Source organism: Carcharhinus amblyrhynchos, chromosome 9, assembly GCF_965287045.1.
Source record: "Carcharhinus amblyrhynchos chromosome 9, sCarAmb.v2.hapA, whole genome shotgun sequence".
Classification (NCBI taxonomy): domain Eukaryota; kingdom Metazoa; phylum Chordata; class Chondrichthyes; order Carcharhiniformes; family Carcharhinidae; genus Carcharhinus; species Carcharhinus amblyrhynchos.
The window spans coordinates 94,241,662-94,263,922 of record NC_137332.1 but is presented as its reverse complement, the minus strand read 5'-3'; the positions used below and the strand labels follow the sequence as shown (position 1 = coordinate 94,263,922).

Sequence of the window (22,261 nt, the reverse complement as noted above, 5' to 3'; positions counted from 1 at the left end):
AACCCTTAATCCCCTCTCTTATCAAAAACCCATCAACCCACTTCTTAAAAATATTTAGCGAGGCAGCCTCCACCACTTCAACGGGCAGAGAATTCCATAGATTCACCACCCTTTGAGTGAAGAAGTTCCTCCTCAACTCCGTTCTAAACCGCCCCCCCCTTTATCTTGAGGCTGTGCCCCCTAGTCCTACTGTCTTTTTTGAGCGGGAAGAGTCTCTCCACCTCTATCCTATCCATCCCATTCATCATCTTATACGTCTCAATGAGATCTCCCCTCATTCTTCTAAAATCCAACAAGTACAAGCATAGTTTATTCAGCCTCTCCTCATAGCTCAACCCCCTCAACTCCGGTATCAGCCTAGTAAACTTCCTCTGCACTCCCTCCAAGGCCAAGATATCTTTGCGCAGGTGCGGCGCCCAAAACTGCACACAGTACTCCAGCTGCGGCCTCACCAATGCCCTATACAGCTGCAGCAAGACCTCCCTACTTTTATATTCAATCCCCTTCGCTATGAAGGCCAGCATCCCATTCGCCTTCCTGACCACCTGCTGCACCTGCAAGCTGGGTTTTTGCAACTCATGCACAACCCGAGGTCCCTCTGCACCGTCGCCTGCTGCAGTTTTTCGCCACATAAGTAATAGTCCTTCCTACCATTATTCCTACCAAAGTGGACCACCTCACACTTGCCAACATTAAATTCCATTTGCCAGTTCCTGGCCCATTCGCCCAGCCTATCTAGATCCTTCTGCAGACTCTCCACACCCTCCGCACAATTTGCCGTTCCCCCAATCATCAGCAAATTTCGACACCCTACACTCGGTTCCCTCCTCCAGATCATCTATATAAATGGTAAAAAGCTGAGGCCCCAGCACCGACCCCTGGGGCACTCCACTAGTCACCATCCGCCAATCCGAATAGCACCCGTTGACCCCCACTCTCTGCCTCCTATTTGACAACCAATCCTCTAACCACGCTAACACCCTACCCCCAACTCCATGTCCCTCGACCTTCTGCAATAACCTCTTGTGAGGTACTTTGTCAAACGCCTTCTGAAAATCCAGAAAGACCACATCCACTGGCTCTCCTCTATCCACCGCCCTAGACACATCCTCATAGAACTCCAGTAAATTTGTCAGACACGACTTCCCTTTAATGAAACCGTGCTGCGTCTGCTCTATCAAGCAATTCCCTTCAAGATGCCTCGCAATTTCCTCCTTAATGACAGATTCTAACATTTTACCCACCACAGACGTTAAACTAACCGGCCTATAATTCCCCGCCTTTTGCCTGGCACCCTTCTTAAACAACGGCGTAACATTAGCCGTTTTCCAATCTTCTGGCACTTCCCCGGAATCCAGCGACGTCTGGAAAATAACCACCAAGGCATCCACTATCACCCCCGCCATTTCTTTCAGAATCCTCGGATGCATTCCATCCGGTCCTGGGGACTTGTCCACAATCAGCCCCTCCAGTCTGTCGAGCACCGCCTCTCTAGTAACAGTAATGTCATTAAGACCCTCCAGTCCTACCACCTTTCCATCACTAACACCCGGCAAATTATTCACGTCCTCCTCCATGAAGACCGAAACAAAAAAGTTATTCAGTACCTTAGCCATATCCCCATCCCCTACCACCAGGTCCCCTTTCTCATCCTCCAAAGGACCAACGTTCACCCTAGCCAGCCTCTTCCTTTTTATATCTTTATAAAAACTCTTGCTATCCTTTTTTATATTAAGTGCTAGCCCAGCTTCATAGTTTCTCCTACCCTCCTTTATCAACTTCTTTGTCAATCTTTGTTGACATTTAAACCTCTCCCAATCCTCTTCTCGCCCACTACTCTTAGCTACTCTAAATTCTTCCGCTTTTAATTTAACACTTTCCTTCACCTCCTTCGTTATCCACGGCTTATTACCTCTCCTCCTACTGTCCTTTTTGACCATCGGAATAAATTTCTGCTGAGCATCAAGAAAGATCTCCTTAAAGATCCTCCACTGCTCCTCAGCAGACCCTCCCACCAACGCGCTCCCCCAGTCAACATTCGCTAATTCTTCTCTCATCCTACCGTACTCCCCTCTATTCAAACAAAGTACGCGTGTCCGGGAACCCACTTTCTCCTCCTCCATCTGCACCAGAAACTCCACCATACAATGATCACTCTCTCCAAGAGGATCCTTCACCGCAAGGTCCCTAATTCTACCCGCCTCATTACATAGCACCAGATCCAAGATAGCTCTCTCCCTCGTCGGCTCCAACACGCACTGTTCCAGGAAACTATCCCGGCAGCATTCCAAGAACTCCTCCTCGAGCCCACCGCGTCCAACATGGGTCGACCAATCTATATGTAGATTGAAATCCCCCATAACTACGGCCGTCCCATTCCTGCACGCCGCACTTATTTGCGCGTTAACAGCCCGCCCCACCTCCAGATCATTATTCAGGGGCCTATAGACGACACCCACCAGCGTCTTCCTCCCTTTGCTGTTCCTAATCTCCACCCACAACGATTCCACTTTCTGCTCCTTGGCTCCAATATCATCCCTTGCTACCACCTTGATGCTATCCTTAATCAGCAGAGCTACGCCCCCCCCTTTTTCCTCCTGCCTATCCTTCCTAAACACTTGATAGCCCTGTACATTCAGCTCCCAGTCCCTGTCACCTTGCAGCCACGTCTCTGTAATGGCCACCAGATCATATCCATTTGTGTCGATCTGCGCCACCAGCTCATCCACTTTATTCCGAATGCTTCGTGCATTCAGATAAAGCGCTTTCATCCCAGCCTTCTTCTGGACCCTATTTGCCGTAACGCCACCAACCATACTCATGCCCCCTACTCCCTCTATTATTGGGACATCCTCGGCCTCTTCCCTTACCTGTACCCTATCCTTAACTTTAGACCTCGTAACGTCACCTACCCTCGCACCCTCCCCCCCCCAATTAGTTTAAAGCCCTGTCTACAGTCCTCTTTACTCGATTCGCCAGCACTCTGGTCCCAGCACGGTTCAGACCAACCCCATTCTGCCCGAACAGGTCCCACCTACCCCAATACTGATGCCAATGCCCCATAAATTCAAACCCATTCCTCCCACACCAATCCCTGAGCCACCCATTCACTTCCTTAATCCTGTCAACCCTACGCCCGTCTGCACACGATTCAGGCAGTAGCCCAGAGATGACCACCTTATTGGTTCTACTTTTTAATTCCATTCCCAGCTTTTCATACTCCCTCCCCAGATCCTCAGTCCGCATTTTGCCTACGTCGTTGGCACCCACATGTACCACAACGACCGGATTCTCACCCTCCCATTCCAGGTTCCTCTGCAGCCCAGCTGCGACATCCCAGACCCGAGCACCAGGCAGACAACACACCCTTCTGTGCACTTTGTCATTGTGACAAAGGACAGTGTCAATACCCTTCACCCCACCATCCCCAATCACTACTACGTTCCTTTTCCCCCTCTCTTTGCCTATGTCCTGCTGCATCACTGTACCGTGTGCAGTTTGCTCACCAACCTCTCCTGCCTCGTCCTCTTCCAGACTGGAAGCAAGAACCTCAAACCTGTAATGCAGATTAAGAGGCTGAGGCCTCCGCTCCTCACCCCCCTTCCTCCTCCCAGCAGCCCCCTTTTGTTCTTGACCCTTAGAGTTAGCCAGTCTAGTGGGGGTGGATGTCACTTGCACCCCATTGACAATGGCATCCTCTCTCCCCCTGATGAGCCTCAGTGTCTGTAGCTCAGAGGCCAGCTCATCTACCCTGAGCTGGAGCTCCTCCAGCAACCTGCACTTACTGCAGACATGTTCACTGGGATGGACCCTGGAGTCCACCAGTTCCCACATCATACAGAAACCACACATCACATGCCCCTCCATTATTCACTGTAGTAGGTTTGAAAAAAAAATTTTTTTCCTTGTTTTTCAAACAAACTCACCTGGCCTTTTTTCCTTCCAGCCCTTTTTGATATTAAGCCCTATTAGCTCACTCTGCTTCCCTCTCACTCCACTGCCCGCTCCGACGCTGCCCGCTGTCTACACCAGGCCTCCTTTTAAACCTGGCGCTGATTTAAAGCTGATGGCCCACAACTGCCTGATAACCACTCCCTCACAATTCTTAAAGCAGTAAATACAATAAATAAATGCTTTAAACAGTTCTACAAAGAACAAAGTGCTTTAAACTTATTTTAAACAGGTTTTTAACAGGTAAAGTCTTAGCTCTCTCTCTGCTCCTTCATTCGTCTGCTCCAGCAAACAACTTACGGGTGCTGTGGGTTTTTTGGCCGACCTATAGGGAGGCAAGGATCCCCAACCAGGGTCCTCTAAAATTTGCTTTCTCTTTTCTAGTTCTCTATTGCGTAATCCCAACATTTTGATTTTTGCTTTGTCGTCAACCCATTTCTTATCCAATTAATTATCTAATTAATCCAGCCAACTGGTGAACCAAGAGAATTCCAATTTTCTTAGTTCTGTCTTTCTTTTCCTTTTCCAAACATTTTCGTCATTGGGCTAACGGATGAGATGAGTTCCACCCACCTTTTCTCATCTGTTTAATGAATCTGTCCCTTTCAGTTATTTATTCATTACTCATTCATCAGGAATCCTGGGGTCCCCACTGTCCTTGTGATCCCGCTATAATACAGGTAAGTTTATACTCACCACCTGGAGTCTTCTATTCTCCCTTCTCGCTCTCCCACTCCTAGGCTGCTTTTATCAGAGTCTGGTAATACCTGTCAGGGGTGATCAGTGCCCTCCGTACCACCGCTTACACTTGTAAACTTACACTATTAAGCTTACACTATTAAACTTAAGCTTAAGCCGGCTTTTCCTTTAACTCCGGTGATCACTGACAGTCACTTTTGTACTCACATCTGAACATCACACTCCAGGCACCTTTCACCAGTCTTTTACACCCACTTCAAACTCCTGACCATCGCGTGGGGGATTTCCCCTCTTAACAACCGGTCTAAGGCTGGGTGTTTAAGGACAAGTGCCTCCTTGTCTGTTTATGTTCAGTTCAGACATCTTTCACTCTCTCAAACTCTCAACACAATCTCTCAACACAAATTCTTATCCACTGTAGTTTGACTCACTCTATTAAGTTCGGTGATCTATTCCAGTACCCAGATTGTGGCCATTCAACCTGAGTCCGCAAACAGATCCCGGGTTTTGGCACCAAATGTTGTAGGTAAAATAATACCTCTGAGACAGTAAGTCAAAATACAGTGGTTTTTATTCCAAAGCTTTGGGGAGAAATTGGCTCCAATTAAGGCTTACCAGACTTCTCATAGAACACAAGTGGACATTTATACATTATGAGCTCCAGCAGGAATCATGGTTCAAAGTTCCAATTCTTGCCAGACCTCCAGTTCTTGCTTCCTGGGTGATGATGCAGCCCCAGAGTTAATCAGGAATTACAGTCCTGCAGGCAGGACACAGGAAATCCCTTCTCTAGCAGTGCTGGCATCCCTTCTTTGAAGTTACTTGTGTGATCGTGGCTGTCCCAGCAGGACTCTTCCTGTTAAAAGCCGGTATCGTGATCTGCCATCAGCAGCTGTTAAAAGCCGGTATCGTAAACTACCGTCTGTGTAACGATTCCCACTAATACAAACAGGTAAGATTTGCAAAGTCTACAAAATAACAGTCACATTTAACTAACAGCTGTTATAAAAGTTTCACATACTTTAACATGAACAAATAACTTACATTACTGCCAGGAACAGTATCATAGAATCCTACAGTGCAGAAAGACGCCCTTCGGCCCATCGAGTCTGCACCGACTACAATCCACCCAGGCCCTACCCCCATATCCCTACATATTATACCCACTAATCCCTCTAACCTACACATCCCCGGACACTAAGGGGCAATTTCTTAGCATGGCCAATCAACCTAACCTGCACATCTTTGGACTGTGGGAGGAAACCGGAGCACCCAGAGGAAACCCACGCAGACACGAGGAGAATGTGCAAACTCCACACTGACAGTAACCCGAGCTGGGAATCGAACCCAGGTCCCTGGAGCTGTGAAGCAGCAGTGCTAACCACTGTGCTACAGTGCCAAAGTATAAGCTTAAGGAGATCAGTCATGAGGAAGGGTTATGTTTGTGACATATTCTAGGTACAAAATCCATTAACCCTTTCCCTTCAGGTACAAAATGCATTTGTCTTTTTCCCTACTTCACCAGGCAGTAAATGATCTCTGTCACAACATGTATGAGACCTCTCGATCATTGGGAAATACTGTACACTCTGATTCCTGTTCCTATGCAGCCTGACACAATCAGTCAGCCCCCAATTGCTTATTCCATCAACCAATCAGGTCATATTGATCAGCAACCTAACTCCACACACTGGCCTTTGCTCCATTGATACATTTGGATAATAAAACTCTGTCAATCTCAGATCTAAAATTAATAACTTGTCTAGCTTGTTCTTTGGGGGAGAGTTTCAAACTTCTACCATCCTTTACTAAATTTTTTTTAAATTGGTTTTTAAATTTCACTCTTAAAATGTCTGGCTCTAATTTTTAAACTATGTCACTTAATCCTAGACTCAACAACTCATGAAAATAACTTCTATCAACCTTTTATTCTTTCCCAATAATATCTTAAATATCTGATCACTTCATCCCATAGTTTTTGACAATTTGGGGGCGATAACTCTCACTTGTTTAATCTCTCCTCATCATTTAAGAACATAAGAAATAGGAGCAGGAGTAGGCCATCTAGCCTTTCGAGCCTGCCCCGCCATTCAATAAGATCATGGCTGATCTGTCGTGGCTCAGTTCCACTTTCCTGCTTTCTCCCCATAACCCTTAATTCCCTTATCTATCAGAAACCTATCCACCCATGGCTTAAATATATTTAGCGAGGTAGCCTCCACCACTTCAACAGGCAGAGAATTCCAGAGATTCACCACCCTTTAAGTGAAGAAGTTCCTCTTCAACTCCGATCTAAACTGCCCAACCCTCATTTTGAGGCTGTTCCTTCTAGTCCTGCTATCCTTTCTAAGTGGGAAGAATCTCTCTACCTCTACCCTATCTATCCCCTTCAATATCTTATATGTCTCTATAAGATCCTCCCTCATCCTTCTAAACTCCAACGAGTACAGACCCAGTCTATTCAGTCTCTCCTCATAGTCTAACCCCCTCATCTCAGGTATCAGCCTAGTGAACCTCCTCTGCACTCCCTCCAAGGCTATGTATCCTTCCGCAAGTGCAGCGACCAAAACTGCACACAGTACTCCAGCTGCGGCCTCACCAGTACCCTGTACAGTTGCAGCAAGACCTCCCTACTTTTATATTATATCCCCCTCGCTATAAAGGCCAGCATCCCATTCGCCTTCTTGATCACCTGCTCCACCTGCAGACTGGGTTTTTGCAATTCATGCACAAGGACCCCCAGGTCCCTCTGCACCGTAGCATGCTGCAGCTTTTCGCCTTTTAAATAGTAATCCCTCCTACTATTATTTCTGCCAAAGTGGATAACCTCACATTTGCTAACATTGTACTCTATCTGCCAGGTCCTCACCCACTCACTCAGCCTATCCAGATCCCTCTGCAGACTTTCCGTGCCGTCCATGCAATTTGCTTTTCCACTCATCTTTGTGTCATCAGCAAATTTTGTTACCCTACACTCAGCCCCCTCCTCCAGATCATCTATGTAAATGGTAAACAGTTGAGGCCCCCAGCACCATTGTAACACCAGAGTGGTGAGCCTGGGTAAGCTGTGTTAGCGAGTTTCTGTGGCAGGCAGGAGGGTGATGATGACTTGCTATGCATCGCTGTGGTAATGCGTTGGAATAAACTCGTCTGACTCCTACCTATGCTCCACATTCATGCTGGGACCTGGGCCCACATCTGGGGGCGAGATAGTGGACTGTTAAACTCTGTTGCAAGCCTTGGGTTGGGCAGGGTTGGGGATGTGTGGGATTGTCTCCCTGGTTGTGGGGATGCCATGACATGTTGTAAGTTGGTGCATGACACCCCCGGTGGCCAGTGAATAATTTGAGCGCCTTGATTTTCACAGTAGCTATGACTGAGGACTGTACCCCACTGATATCAATGTGTCATAAAAATCATAGAAACCCACAGTACAGAAAGAGGCCATTCGGCCCATCAAGTCTGCACCAACCACAATCCCACCCAGGCCCTAACACCACATCTGTACATATTTTATCCACTAATCCTCTAACCGATGCATCTACAGTCAATTTTAGCATGGCCAATCAACCTAACCTGCACATCTTTGGACTGTGGGAGGAAACCGGAGCACCCGGAGGAAACCCACGGAGACACAAGGAGAATGTGCAAACTCCACACAGGCAGTGACCCGAGCCAGGAATCAAACCCAGGTCCCTGGAGCTGTGAAGCAGCAGTGCTAACCACTGTGCTACTGTGCCACCCGTATCATTTCCCTCTGATAAAGATCAGGGTAAGTACATTCCTGAGACTAACCAGAGACAAATTAGTCACAGTTGGGGGATGCAATAACATTGGTGCCAATGAAAGTGCCTTCAAACTCAGTGCTCATATATAACAAGTACAAGTGAAAATTCACAGTGCCTAATTATTAAATCTAACTGGTGTTCTCCTTCACCCATACCGTCTTGGTGATGCTCCAACTTCTTAACTTTACGTGGTCTACCATCACGTCTCAGTATCTCCCCAGAATGTACATTGGAGGCCGAGGTGGCCAGCTGCCTGTCACACCCCATGGCCTGTGATGCCCTTGGCAAGCATCCTATCGAGAGCCTGAACCTTGAGGGCCCTGGCCAGGTTCCACCCTCTTCAACCACTGCTCGAGATGCCCCAGTGTCAGGAGTGGGGGAGGGGAGTCAGAAGGTGTAGCCACAGCCACAGACTCCTGGCTGGAAGGCCCCGGCATGGCTTGAACGCTTCCTCCTCCCTTAGGGTCCCTGTGGGCCTCTCCATGGGATGGCAATGCTTCTGCAGTGAGCTCCAAAAGCTCTGGCATCACCTGGCCCTGCCAGTCTTGGAGGACAACAGACAATCTTGCCATGATGGTCTAGCCCTCGGCAATGGTCATCTGAGTTGGGGGCTATCTGTCAATTGCTGCAGCAAGTGCCCTCTGAGACTGGGCCACATTCTGCTGCCCCTCAGCCATGACCCTCTGTGAATAGGCCACATTCTCAAGAGCTATTGACGTAGCGCGCTGTGTCTCAGCATTGTCCCATTGGGTCTCCTACAAGCTCTTGAGCCTCTCAGCCGTTACTCTTGTGAGTGGGCCACATTCTCAAAGGTTGTTGCCTTAGCCCATCATCCCTTTAATCTGAGGTTGTGCCCTCCGGTTTTAGTTTTTCCAATGAGTAGAAACATCCTTTCCACATCCACTCTATCCAGGCCTCGAAGTATTCTGTAAGTTTCAATAAGATTTCACCTCCCTCATCCTTCTAAACTCCAACTAGTACAGACCCAGAGTACTCAACTGTTCCTCATACGACAAGCTCTTCATTCCAGGGATCATTCTTGTGAACCTCCTCTGGACCCTTACCAAGGCCAGCACATCCTTCCTTAGATACAGGGCCCAGATCTGCTCACAATACTCCGAATGGAGTCTGACCAGAGCCTAATACAACATCAGAAGTACATCCCTGCTCTTATATTCTAACCCTATTGACATGAACGCTAACATTGCATTTGCCTTCCTAACTGCCAACTGAACCTGCACATTAACCTTAAGAGAACCTTGAACAAGGACTCCCAAATCCCATTGTGCTTCTGATTTCCTAAGCATTTCCCCATTTTGAAAACAGTCTGTCTCCATTCCTGCTTCCAAAGTGCATAACCTCTCACTTTTCTTCATTATATTCCAGCTGCCACTTGAGTCGGTTGGTACATGACCTCAGACATCTTTTACCCAATGGAAGAAGGTGGAAGAGAGAATGTGCATGGGGTCCTTAATTATGTCCAGGGTGCATGAGGTCCTTAATTATATTGGTTTCTTTGCCGAGGCAGCAGGAAGTGTAGACAGAGTCAATGGATGGGAGGCTGGTTTACGTGATAGATTGGGCTACATTCACCACCTTTTGTAGTTTCTTGTGGTCTTGGGCAGAGCAGGAGCCATACCAAGCTGTGATACAACCAGAAAGAATGTTTTCTATGGTGCATCTGTAAAAATTGGTGAGAGTATTAGCTGACATGCCAAATTTCCTTCATCTTCTGACAAAGTAGGGGCATTGGCTTGGTAAGAGGAGACAGAGAACAGTAGTGGAAGGGTCCTTTTCTAGCTGGAGGTCTGTCACTAGTGGTGTGCCACAGGGCTCAGTACTGGGACCTCTTTTTGTAATATATATAAAAGACACCAAGATTGGGGGAACGGCAAATTGTGCAGAGGGTGTGGAGAGTCTGCAGAAGGATCTAGATAGGCTGGGCGAATGGGCCAGGAAATGGCAAATGGAATTTAATGTTGGCAAATGTGAGGTGGTCCACTTTGGTAGGAATAATGGTAGGAAGGATTATTACTTACGTGGCGAAAAACTGCAGCAGGCGACGGTGCAGAGGGACCTCGGGGTCCTTGTGCATGAGTTGCAAAAACCCAGCTTGCAGGTGCAGCAGGTGGTCAGGAAGGCGAATGGGATGCTGGCCTTCATAGCGAGGGGGATTGAATATAAAAGTAGGGAGGTCTTGCTGCAGCTGTATAGGGCATTGGTGAGGCTGCAGCTGGAGTACTGTGTACAGTTTTGGTCGCCGCACCTGCGCAAAGTTATTTTGGCCTTGGAGGGAGTGCAGAGGAGGTTTACTAGGCTGATACCGGAGTTGAGGGGGTTGAGCTATGAGGAGAGGCTGAATAAACTAGGCTTGTACTCGTTAGAGTTTAGAAGAATGAGGGGAGATCTCATTGAGACGTATAAGATGATGAATGGGATGGATAGGATAGAGGTGGAGAGACTCTTCCCGCTCAGAAAGGACAGTAGGATTAGGGGGCACAGCCTCAAGATAAAGGGGGGGCGGTTTAGAACGGAGTTGAGGAGGAACTTCTTCACTCAAAGGGTGGTGAATCTCTGGAATTCTCTGCCCGTTGAAGTGGTGGAGGCTGCCTCGCTAAATATTTTTAAGACGCAGGTTGATGGGTTTTTGATAAGCGAGGGGATTAAGGGTTATGGGGAGAGGGCGGGAATGTGGAACTGAGCCACGACAGATCAGCCATGATCTTATTGAATGGCGGGGCAGGCTCGAAGGGCTAGATGGCCTACTCCTGCTCCTATTTCTTATGTTCTTATGTTCTTATGTACTTGGAAGAGGGAGTAGGTGGTGCGATCAGCAAATTTGCAGGTAACACTAAGATGGCTGGATTGGCGGGCAGTGAGGAGCAGTGTCAGGCAATACAATGGGATGTAGATAAGCTGGTATATTGGGCAGATATATGGCAAATGGAGTTTAATCTGGATAAATGTGAGGTCATGCATTTTTGTCGGAATGATGTAGGGGGGAGTTATGTGATAAAGGGTAGACCTATAAAGAGTATAGAAACTCAGCAGGACCTGGGGGTGCAAGTGCACAAGTCTTTGAAGGTGGCAGTACAAGTGGAAAAGGTTGTGAAGAAAGCTTATGGTATGTTAGCCTTTATAAGAAAGGGTATAGAGTATAAGAGCTGGAGTCTAATGTTGCAGTTGTATAGAACATTGGTTAGGCAGCATTTGGAGTACTGCATCCAGTTCTGGTTGCCTTACTACCGGAAAGACGTGGAGACCCTGGAGAGAGTGCAGAGGAGGTTTACCAGGATGCTGCCTGGTATGGAAGGACTGGGTTATGAGGAAAGATTGAGCAAATTGGGGCTGTTTTCCCTTGAAAGACGGTGACTGAGGGGAGATCTAATAGAGGTATATAAGATTATGAAGGGTATAGATACAGTAAACAGTGGTAAGCTTTTTCCTATGTTAGAAACGCACAGTAGGAGGGGCCACAGGCCTAGGGTGAGGGGGTGAGGTATAACACGGATGTTAGAGGGAGGTTTTTCACACAGAGGGTAGTGGGGGTATGGAATGCTCTGCCAAGCAAGGTGGTGGAGGCAGGTACGCTGGAGTTGTTTAAGAGTTACTTAGACAGGCACATGAGTGGGTTGGAGATGGAGGAATATAGGGGATTGTTTTAAATAAGGTTCAGTAGCCTTGGGACATCCCTGGTAATGTATAAGGATGTGGAATGATACTAATGTTTTTCTCTTTTCATTCATAGGTTTTAAGCCGGTCCGCCTTGTTGTCCAACGAGGGGCATACACGCGATGGGTCGTACTTGGGCTGCTCTTGGATGTTCGAGAATAGCCAAGTACTTCATGTCGGTAGTGTGTGCTTAAACTGGACCAGATGTTGGGCAACACGGCAGCTCAGTGACTATCACTGTTTGCTGTGCAGACACATGGATTTGGGCCAGTGTCTGTGGGAGTTTGCACATTCTCCCCATGCTTGTGTGGGTTTTCTCCGGGTGCTCCGGTTTCCTCCCACACCCCAAAGATGTGCTATTAGGCTGATTGGTGTAACAAATTGTCCCTAAATTAGTTTCCCTCAATGTGGAATGCCATAGGCATAGATAAGGGCCATGGGTGGAGGGGGGACTGGTAATGTTAAAATGGCGGCGCGGGCTCATTGGGCCGAAGAGCCTGTTTCCCGGGCTGCTTTTGTTCTTTGTTCTTTGTTCATTGGTGGGCTTTCTTAACTATAGTGTTGGCATGGGGGTACCAGGACAGATTGTAGGTGATCTGGACACCTAAAAACGTGAAGGTCTCAACCAACTCTACTTCATCCCCGTTGATGTAGACAGGGGCATGTCCTCCACTACACTTCCTGAAGTCAACAACACCAATTCACCAGATTCTCTATCTCATTCCTGTACTCTGTCTTGTCATTGTTTGATATCCAACCCACTATGATGGTGTTGTTTGCAAACGTGAAGGGGATAACATTATTAGCCTGGATCAAAGATTGACTGTCAGGCTGGCAGAAAACACAGTGTCTACATGAGTGGGTCTTGTTCTAATTGGCAGGATGTGACAAATGGAGTTCTGCAGGGGTCTGTGCTGGGACCTCAGCTTTTTACAATTTATATCAATGACTTTGAGTGGAGTGAAGGCATGGTAGCTACACTAGCAGATGACACAGAGATAGGTAGGGAATATGTTGTGAAGAGGGCATAAGGAGGTGGAAGACAGATTTGATAGGTTGAGTGAGTGGGCAAAAAATGGCAGATGGAGTATAACGTGAGAAAATATGAAGTTGTTCACTTTGACCAGAAGAATAAAAAAAAGCAGAGAATTACTTTAACAGAGAACAGCTGCAAAATTACAAAGTGCAGATGGATCCAGGAGTCCTTGTGCATGAGTCACAAAATGTCAATATGCAGGTGCAACAAGGATTAAAAAGGTGAATGGGATGGTATCCGTCATTGAGAAGAACTGAACATAACAGTGAGGATGTGATGCTTCAATTATGCAGGAAGTTGGTGAGACCACATCTCGAATCTGTGTGCAGTTTAGGTCTCCTTATTTAAGGAAGGATCTAAATGCCCTGGAGGCAGTTCAGAGGAGTTTAACTAGATTAGTGCCTGCAATGATGATAGGTTGGACTGGCTGGGCTTTTTCCATTGGAGTTTAGAAGATTGGGGGTGACTTATTTAAAATGTATAAGATCCAAAGCAGTCTCAAAAAGGTGGATGTGAAAAGAATGTTTCATCTTCTAGAATCATAGAATCCCTAAAGTGCCGAAAGAGGCCATTCAGCCCATCAATTCACACCAACTCTTAACCAGGTCCTATCCCCGTTTCCCTATCCCCTCGTAACACATACTTTACCATGCTAATTCTCCCTAACTGATATATAAATAATATGTTCTTGGGACACTAAGGGACAATTTAGCATGGTCAATGCACCTAACCTTCACATCTTTGGACTGTAGGAGGAAACCAAAGCACCCAGGGGAAACCCACGTAGACACCGGAGAATGTGCAGATTCCACATTGTCACCCGAGGCCAGAATTGAACCCAGGTACCTGGCACTGAGGCAGCTGTGCTAACCACTGTGCCACCATACCATCCAAATTGTGGTTCAATCCAGAACTAGGAGCACAGTTTTAGGACAGAAATGAGAAACCTTTTTAGAGGTTTGTGCTACTTTGAACTCTCTGCCTCAGAAGACAGTGGAGGCAGGGTCATTAAATAATTTTAAGGCAGAGGTAGATAAATTCTTGTTAAGCAAGGGATTATTATGGTACATTGGGATGTTGAACTTGAAACACAAATAGATCAGCCATAATCTTATGAAATGGCACAGCAGGTTCGAGGGGCTGAATGGCCTATCTCTGCTCCTATTTTGTAAGTTAATATGTACTGATCGAGGGATTGTGCAGGTAATGAGATTTTAATAAATCAGTGTGCCTTGTTTTCAATGTCTTTGTGATGATTTTCTTTTCAATTTAGGTGGGAGGTAGAAGATGCTCAGCCCCAGGGTGAAGCCATCACTGTCGCACTGTGTCCTCTTGTTGCCCTGTGAATCTGTCATTGTTGTATTGTGTGCTCTCATCACTCCCTGTGAAGCTGCCGGAAACTGAAACTAATTTCTGAACACATGGAGCATTGATATATTCTTGATAAAACTGTGTCTTAGAATTCATGATCATTTTTCAAATCGTTTATTCAGATAGACTAATTTGTTAACCCTGTTCTAGTGCTACGTGAACAATGTTAGTACATTAAGATGTTTCTCATGTCACAGATTTCATTAAAACTTGTATAAAGTTGTAAAAAGATTTGTAGTTTTTTTGTTATAGCTGTACTTTCATGATTAATAATCTGTTCATCATAATGTTCTGTACAATTCTGATTAATGGGCTCAGCAGGATAGCAAAACACTGATGGATAATAATGGAGCCCCAAGTCCAGCAATTTTATCTCTTGTCTCCCTCAGTAATCTAGGATAGATGCCATCTGGTCCTGGGGATTTGTCTATCTTAGTGCTTTCTAATATACCTAGCATTTCCTTCCTCATAATGGTAACTTAGTCGAGAGGTTTTACATGCCCCTCCAAAACACCATCAATCAACGTAACCCTTTCCTTTACAAACACCGATGCAAAGTACTCATTAAGGATCTCACCCACTTCCTCACACCCTTTACACATAATTTCCCTCCTTTGTCTTTGAATGGACCAACTCTTTCTCCAACTACCATCTTGTTCTTAATACATGTAGATAAAATACCTTTGGATTCTCCTTAATCCTGTCTACCAATGACATTTCATGACCCCTTTCTGCCCTCCTAACTCCCAGTTTAAGTACTTTTCTACTTTCTCTGCACTCTTCAAGTTGCGGCTAATGGTGAAGATTGTCAGAGAACACAGCAGGATGCAGATAGGCTGGAAAACTGGGCAGAGAAATAGCAGATGGAATTTAATCCAAACAAATGCATTTTGGTAGATCCAATTCAGGTGGGGGCTATAAAATAACTGGCAGAAGCAACAAGAGTGTGGACACACCCAGGGATTTGGGAGGACAGCTTCACAGATCTTTAAAAGTGGCAGCGCAGGTGGAAAAGGTGCTGAAGGAAACATATGGCCTGCCCGCCTTCATCAGTCAGGGCACCAAGTATAAAAATTGGCAAATTGTGTTACAGCTCTATAGAATGCTGGTTAGATCATATTTGGAATACTGGGTGGTATTTTACTGTTTTTTGTCTAAGTGCTGGGCAGACTTGAAACTGGGAGGGCTTCAGATTCGTCTTTTGGGTGTGTTATTAAGGCCTCCTCCCCCCATGCCCCCCTATGCACCCTGCCTGCAAAATTTTGAGCGAGTACATTTCTCAATACAGTGCCTAGGGCTGGGGTTTAACACACCCAAAACTGTGCAGCTCCAACTGGAGCTTCCAACTGCAATTGTGCAAAAATAAACACTGCTCTCCTGCCAGACTCCAGCTGGGCTGGATGATGCTTCCACCTGACCCCCCCATAGTATTAGACCCCTCCCACCCCCAAATTACTGACTCCCTTATCCCCCCACTTACCACCACCCAGACCAATCTTATCCCCTCTCCCCTCACAATCACAGGCAGTGGCAGTACTCCCCACCTCTCCCCTCACACACCCCCCCCACCAATCACAGGCAGTCATCTCGCACCTCCATCCACGCACCAATCACAGGCAGAGTGGCAGTGACCCCCCCCTCGCGCTCCCCCTCTCCCCCACCCCCTCCCCCCACCCCCTCCCCTCACCCCCTCCCCTCTGCCCCTCCTCTCCCCCCCTCGACTCCCACCACCTCCCTTCTCCCCTCCCCCTTCTCCCCTCCCCTTCCCCTTTCTCCCCTCTCCTCACCCCTCCCCACTCCCCTCTCCCTGTCACCTCCTCCCCCCTCCCCTCTCCCCTCCCCACCCCCCTTTCTCCCCTCTCCTCACCCCTCCCCACACCCCACTCCCCTCTCCCCACTCCCCTCTGACCGTCACCTCCTCCCCCTCCCTTCCCCTCCCCTCTCCCCTCCCCACTCCCCACTCCCCTCCCCACTCCCCTCTCCCTTCCCCACTCCCCTCTCCCTGTCACCTCCTCCCCCCTCCCCCTCCCCCCTCTCCCCCCTCCGTTCCCCCCTCCCCTCCTCCCTCTCCCCTCTCCCGCTCACCCCTCTCCCCCCTCTTCCCCCCTCCCCCCTCCCCCCTCCCCTCTCCCCCCCTCTCCCCCTCCACCCCACCCCTACCCCCTCCCCCTCCCCCCCCATCTCCCCTCCCCCTCCCCCCCCATCTCCCCTCCGCCCCCCCCATCTCCCCTCCCCCCTTCTGTTCCTGTGATGTAATCCTCTTGGTGCTTTTTTCTGTGTTCAATGGAGAAATGTTAAGCAACTTTCTGACCTCCCAGATTCTTTTCTCTCCCTTGTTCTGAACCTTGTGCCTGTCCTGTATTGCATAAAATGATCCGGATGCCACAGGACCATCTGGAATCATGCCCCACTGCAACTCCCATAAATCCTGAGACTGACAGCTCCAAAGAATCCTCGGAGGAAGAGGGTGAAGGGACCTCCAAGGGTGGCACCATTTGGCGTCAGCTTTCACTTCACAACTCGCCATCCCAGAGACTCTCTCACCGGTGGGCCACGTGAAGCATCTGTGTCAGTCTCTGGTGAGCACGACACATCTGCTGATGTACATCAGGTGGAGGGGGGAACGTCTGAGGCTTCTGGCTCAGGGGGACCTGCCGGGCGTGAGGACTAAGGGAGGAGTCCCAAAACTTGCAGGCAGACCAACTATCACCTGTCTTGTGTGGTCCCCAGGCCAACACTGCAAGGGCGGTTAATGGGGTGGAAAGCCTGGGGCAGGGAACCCTCACCATGAGTGGCAGGCTCCAAGTGATGGCTGAGTCACAGCGGGCCACAGCAGAGTCCCAGAGGGTCATGGCTGAGTCACACAGGCCACAGCAGAGTCCCAGAGGGCCATGGCTGAGTCACACAGGCCACAGCAGAGTCCCAGAGGGCCATGGCTGAGTCACAGCAGGCCACAGCTGAGGGACTCAACAGGCTTCTCAAGATTCTGTGGCCCATGTCTGAGAGGCTGAAGAGCTTGCAGGAGATCCAATTGGACAGTGCTGAGACACAACGGTTACATCAATAGTCCTTGAGAATGTGGCCCATTCAGAGGGTAATGACTGAAAGGCTGTAGATGTGGCCCTGTTTTAGAGGGCACTTGCTGCCACCATTAATAGGTGGCCCCCAACTCAGGTGGCAATGCTGAAGGCTCGACCACCATGGGTAGAATGCAGGTGGTCCTCCAGGACTGGCAGGGTGAGGTGACGCCAGAGTTTCGGGAGAAGCAGAAAACATTGCAGAAGGACCGCCGTCCCATGGAGTGACCGAGGGACCCACAGGAATCAAGGAAGGGCTCGAGCCCATGCCAGGGCCTTCCAGCCAGGAGTCTGTGGCCGTTGCTACACCTTCTAACTCCCCCCTTCCTGACAGCAGGGCATCTGAGGGGCAGTGAGATGAAAAAGGTGTCATCAATACGTCCCAGACACCTTGAAGCTGGCCAGGGCCTTCAGAGGATGCCTGCCAAGCACATCATAGGCCATGGGGTGAGGTTGGCAACTGGCCCCCTCCACCTCCAATCTACATTTTAGGGAGACATCGAGATGTAGTGGTAGGCCACGTAAGATTAGGAAGTTATAGTTGCAGTGAGATGGCACGGGTGAAGAACTGCGCGAGTTAGATAGATCTTAAAGCACCTTACCGTTTTCTGTTCACATGTTTTTATGTTAGAACTTATTCTTCTGACACATTTATTGGAAACAATAAATGTTTTTCCACCACCCACTTGTGACTAATTTGTCTCAGATTTGTCTCAAACAGGAATCCTCTTCCATTGACAATTGTCAGAGGGGTTCTTCATGTTGATGTCAGTTAGGGAGGCCCCTCAATGCTGTGTCATTGGGGAAATGAAGCCATTGGTTCCCCAGAACCCATGAGCGATTCCCTCCTGTCCCCCACCCTACCTCAGCCCAGGGCCCTGTATGGGGGTTTCAGATCCCTTACCCACTACATAGAAATGGGTCCAGGTGCGGAGCTCAGGTAGGAGTCAGACTAGTTTGCACCAGGCATCATCATAACGGGCAGCACGGTAGCACAGTGGTTAGCACTGCTGCTTCATAGCTCCAGGGTCCTGGGTTCAATTCCCGGCTCGGGTCACTGTCTGTGTGGAGTTTGCACATTCTCCTCGTGTCTGCGTGGGTTTCCTCCGGGTGCTCCAGTTTCTTCCCACAGTCCAAAGATGTGTGGGTTAGGTTGATTGGCCATGCGAAGAAATTGTCCCTTAGTGTCCGGGGATGTGTCGGTTAGAGGGATTAGTGGGTATAATATGTAGGGATATGGGAGCAGGGCCTGGGTGGGATTGTGATTGGTGCAGACTCGATGGGCTAAAGGACCTCTTTCTGCACTGTAGGGTTCTATGATCTCTGAATCATCAGCACCCTCCTGCCTGCCAGGATCAGGCATGTGAGGGTGGCAAGGGAGGCCTTGATCACCAAGCGCTTCAGTCACTAGGGGGCTATATCTGTGCAACTGGGCTCCATTCTGCACCTCCCCCCCCACTGCCCAAATCCTACAATCTCCTGCAACATTGTAACACCAGAGTGATGGGCCTGGGTATGCTGCATTTCCCCCATGCCCCACGAACACAGCCCCACCCATCCTTCCCACACACCCAGAACTCATGCAGTAGAATCATAGAGTCAGAGATTTACAGTATGGAAACAGGCCCTTTGGCCCAATTTGCCAATGTCACCCTTTTTTCTTAACCACTAAGCTAGTCCCAATTGCCCGCGTTTGGACTATATCTCCCTATAGCCATCTAACTGTCTAAACATGTTTAAAAAGACAAAATTGTACCCGCCTCCACTACTACTCTGGCAGCTTGTTCCAGACACTCACCATCCCCTGCGTGAAAAAATTGCCCCTCTAGACCCTCTCATCTTAAGCCTATGCCCTCTAGTTTTAAACTCACCTACCTTTGGGAAAATATATTGACTGGCTGGTCAATGGCCCTCATTATTTTATAGACCTCTATAAGTTCACCCATAAGCTTCCTACACTTCAGAGAGAAAAGTCCCAGTTTATCCAGCTTCTCCTTATGACTCAAACCATCAGGTCCTGTAACATCCTAGTAAGTCTCTTCTGCACTCTTTCTAGTTCAATATCCTTTCTATAATAGGGTGGCCAGAACTGTACACAGTATTCCAAGTGTGGCCTTACCAATGTCTTGTACAACTTCAACAAGACATCCCAACTCCTATATTCAATGTTCTGACCAATGAAACCAAGCATGCTGAATGCCTTGTTCATCACTCTATCCACCTGTGACTCCACTTTCAACGAGCTATGAACCTGTGCCCCTCCCATTAACTGAGTTTAAGTCCTGCCCTGGTTCAATCTATCAAAATGCATCACCTCGCATTTGTCTAAATTAAACTCCATCTGCTATTTGTCAGCCCACTGGCCCAAATGATCAAGATCCCATGGCAATTGGAGATAACCTCCTTCACTGTCCACCATGCCACCAATTTTGGTGTTACCTGCAAACTTACTTACCATGCTTCCTACATTCTCATCCAAATCATTAATGTGAAAGACAAATAACAGTAGTCACAGCACTGATCCCTGAGGAACACTGCTGGTCACAGGTCTCCAGTTTGAAAAACAACCTTCTACAATCACCCTCTGATTTCTGTCAAGAAGCCAATTTTGTATCCATTTTGCTACCTCACCCTGGACCCTGTGAGATTTAACCTTATGCAACAACCCACCATGAGCAAACTGCCCACAGTACAGAGGTCAAAGTGAAGGGAGTAAAGAGGAATGTATTGATAATTGGGGATAGTGTCGTTAGGGTTATAGACACTGTCCTTTGTGACAAGGATAAAGAATACCGAAGGGTGTGTTGCCTGCCTGGTGCTCGGGTCCGGGATGTCTCATCTGGGCTGCAGAGGAACCTGGAGTGGGAGGGTGAGAATCCGGTCGTTGTGGTTCATGTGGGTGCCAACGATATAGGCAAAATGGGAACTGAGGATCTGCAGAGGAAGTATGATAATCTGAGAACCAAATTAAAAAGCAGAACTGACAAGGTGGTTATCTCTGGATTACTACCTGAACCATGTGCAAATTGGAGCAGGGTAAATGGGATTAAAGAGATGAATGGATGGCTCAGGGATTGGTGTGGGAGGAATGGGTTTGAATTTATGGGACATTGGCACCAGTATTGGGGCAGATGGGACCTGTTCAGATGGGATGGTCTTCGTCTGAACCGAGCTGGGACCAGAGTCCTGGCGAATCGTATAACTAGGGCTGTAGATAGGGCTTTAAACTAATTAGTGGGGGGAGGGTGCAGGAGTGGGAGAAATTACAATATCTAAAGTAAAGGAGAGGATGCGTATACAAGTTTTTTGTGCAGGCACATTTGCGAATGGAATGTTGGCCTTTATCGCGAGGGGGATAGAATATAAAAGTAGGGAGATCTTGCTGCAACTGTACAGGGCACTGGTGAGGCCGCAGCTGGAGTACTGTGTGCAATTTTGGTCCACACATTTGCGAAAGGATACATTGGCCTTGGAGGGAGTACAGAGAAGGTTCACCAGGCTGATACCGGAGATGAGGGGGTTAGCTTATGAAGAGAGATTGAATAGACTGGGTCTGTACTCGGAGTTTAGAGGGCTGAGAGGGGATCTTATAGAGACTTACAAGATAATGAAGGGGCTAGATAGGGTAGAGGTAGAGATATCCTTCCCGCTTAGAAAGGATAGCGGAACTAGAGGGCACAGCCTCAAAATAAGTGGGGGGAGCAGTTTAGAACAGAATTGAGGAGGAACTTCTTCACTCAAAGGGTGGTGAATCTCTAGAATTCTCTGCCCGTTGAAGTGGTGGAGGCTACCTCGTTGAATATATTTAAGTCACGGGTAGATAGGTTTCTGATAGACAGGGGAATTAAGAGTTATGGGGAGAAAGCGGGAAAGTGGAACTGATCCACTTCAGATCAGCCATGATCTTATTGAATGGTGGGGCAGGCTGGAAGGGCTAGATGGCCTACTCCTGCTCCTGTTTCTTATACAAACAAAGAACAAAGAACAACACAGCACGGGAAACAGGCCCTTCGGCCCAATGAGCCCGCACCGCCGTCCCATTGTCTCAGTGACCTATTCATGATTTTAGTCTACGCCTAATGTGCGAGGATCAGGGAGGTCCAATATAGGGACAATTTGTTACCCAATCAATCAGCCTAAAAGCACATTTTTGGGATGTGGGAGGAAACCGGAGCACCCGGAGAAAACCCACGCAACCACGGGGAGAACGCGCAAACTCCCACAGACACAGGCCCAAATCCATGTGTCCGCACAGCAACAGAGATAGTCTCTGAGCTGTCATGTTGCCCTCAAGATGGTCCAGTTTAAGCACACCAACGACATGAAGCAATAGGCAACTCCCGAAGCAACATCCAAGAGCAGCCCACTACAACCTGCCGCATGCATGCCCCTTGCTGGTCAACAAGGTGGACCTAAATGCCTGTGGAGACAAAAAATTCATTATTAAACAGGTAAAAACTGTAACATCCCTAAGGCAAAAACGGAATCCCAAGCCTACAATGTTTAGTAAGGCCTGCTATATCCCCCTATATGTAGACCGCTCATGTGGCTGTCTAAGTGACTCTTAAACAACCCTAGCGTGCCTGCTTCCATCACCTTACTCGGCAGTGCATTCCACACCCCCACTACCCTTTGCGTGAAAAACTGCCCTCTAATATTTGTCTTAT

The 22,261-nt window shown here is 48.1% G+C and overlaps 2 protein-coding genes across 2 annotated transcripts in view; both read left to right on the top strand.

Annotated features, from left to right (window-relative positions):
* Window positions 1–14,739, top strand: part of LOC145348095 (H-2 class II histocompatibility antigen, A-U alpha chain-like) — a 68,643-nt gene extending 53,904 nt beyond the window's left edge. Inside the window, exon 5 of the mRNA XM_080196237.1 lies at window positions 14,420–14,739. The gene's annotated coding sequence lies outside the window, so the exon portion shown is untranslated. The remainder of the gene's footprint in view (window positions 1–14,419) is intronic.
* Window positions 1–22,261, top strand: part of LOC145348093 (H-2 class II histocompatibility antigen, E-S beta chain-like) — a 231,901-nt gene that overhangs the window by 145,116 nt on the left and 64,524 nt on the right. The gene's annotated exons all lie outside the window — the stretch shown is intronic.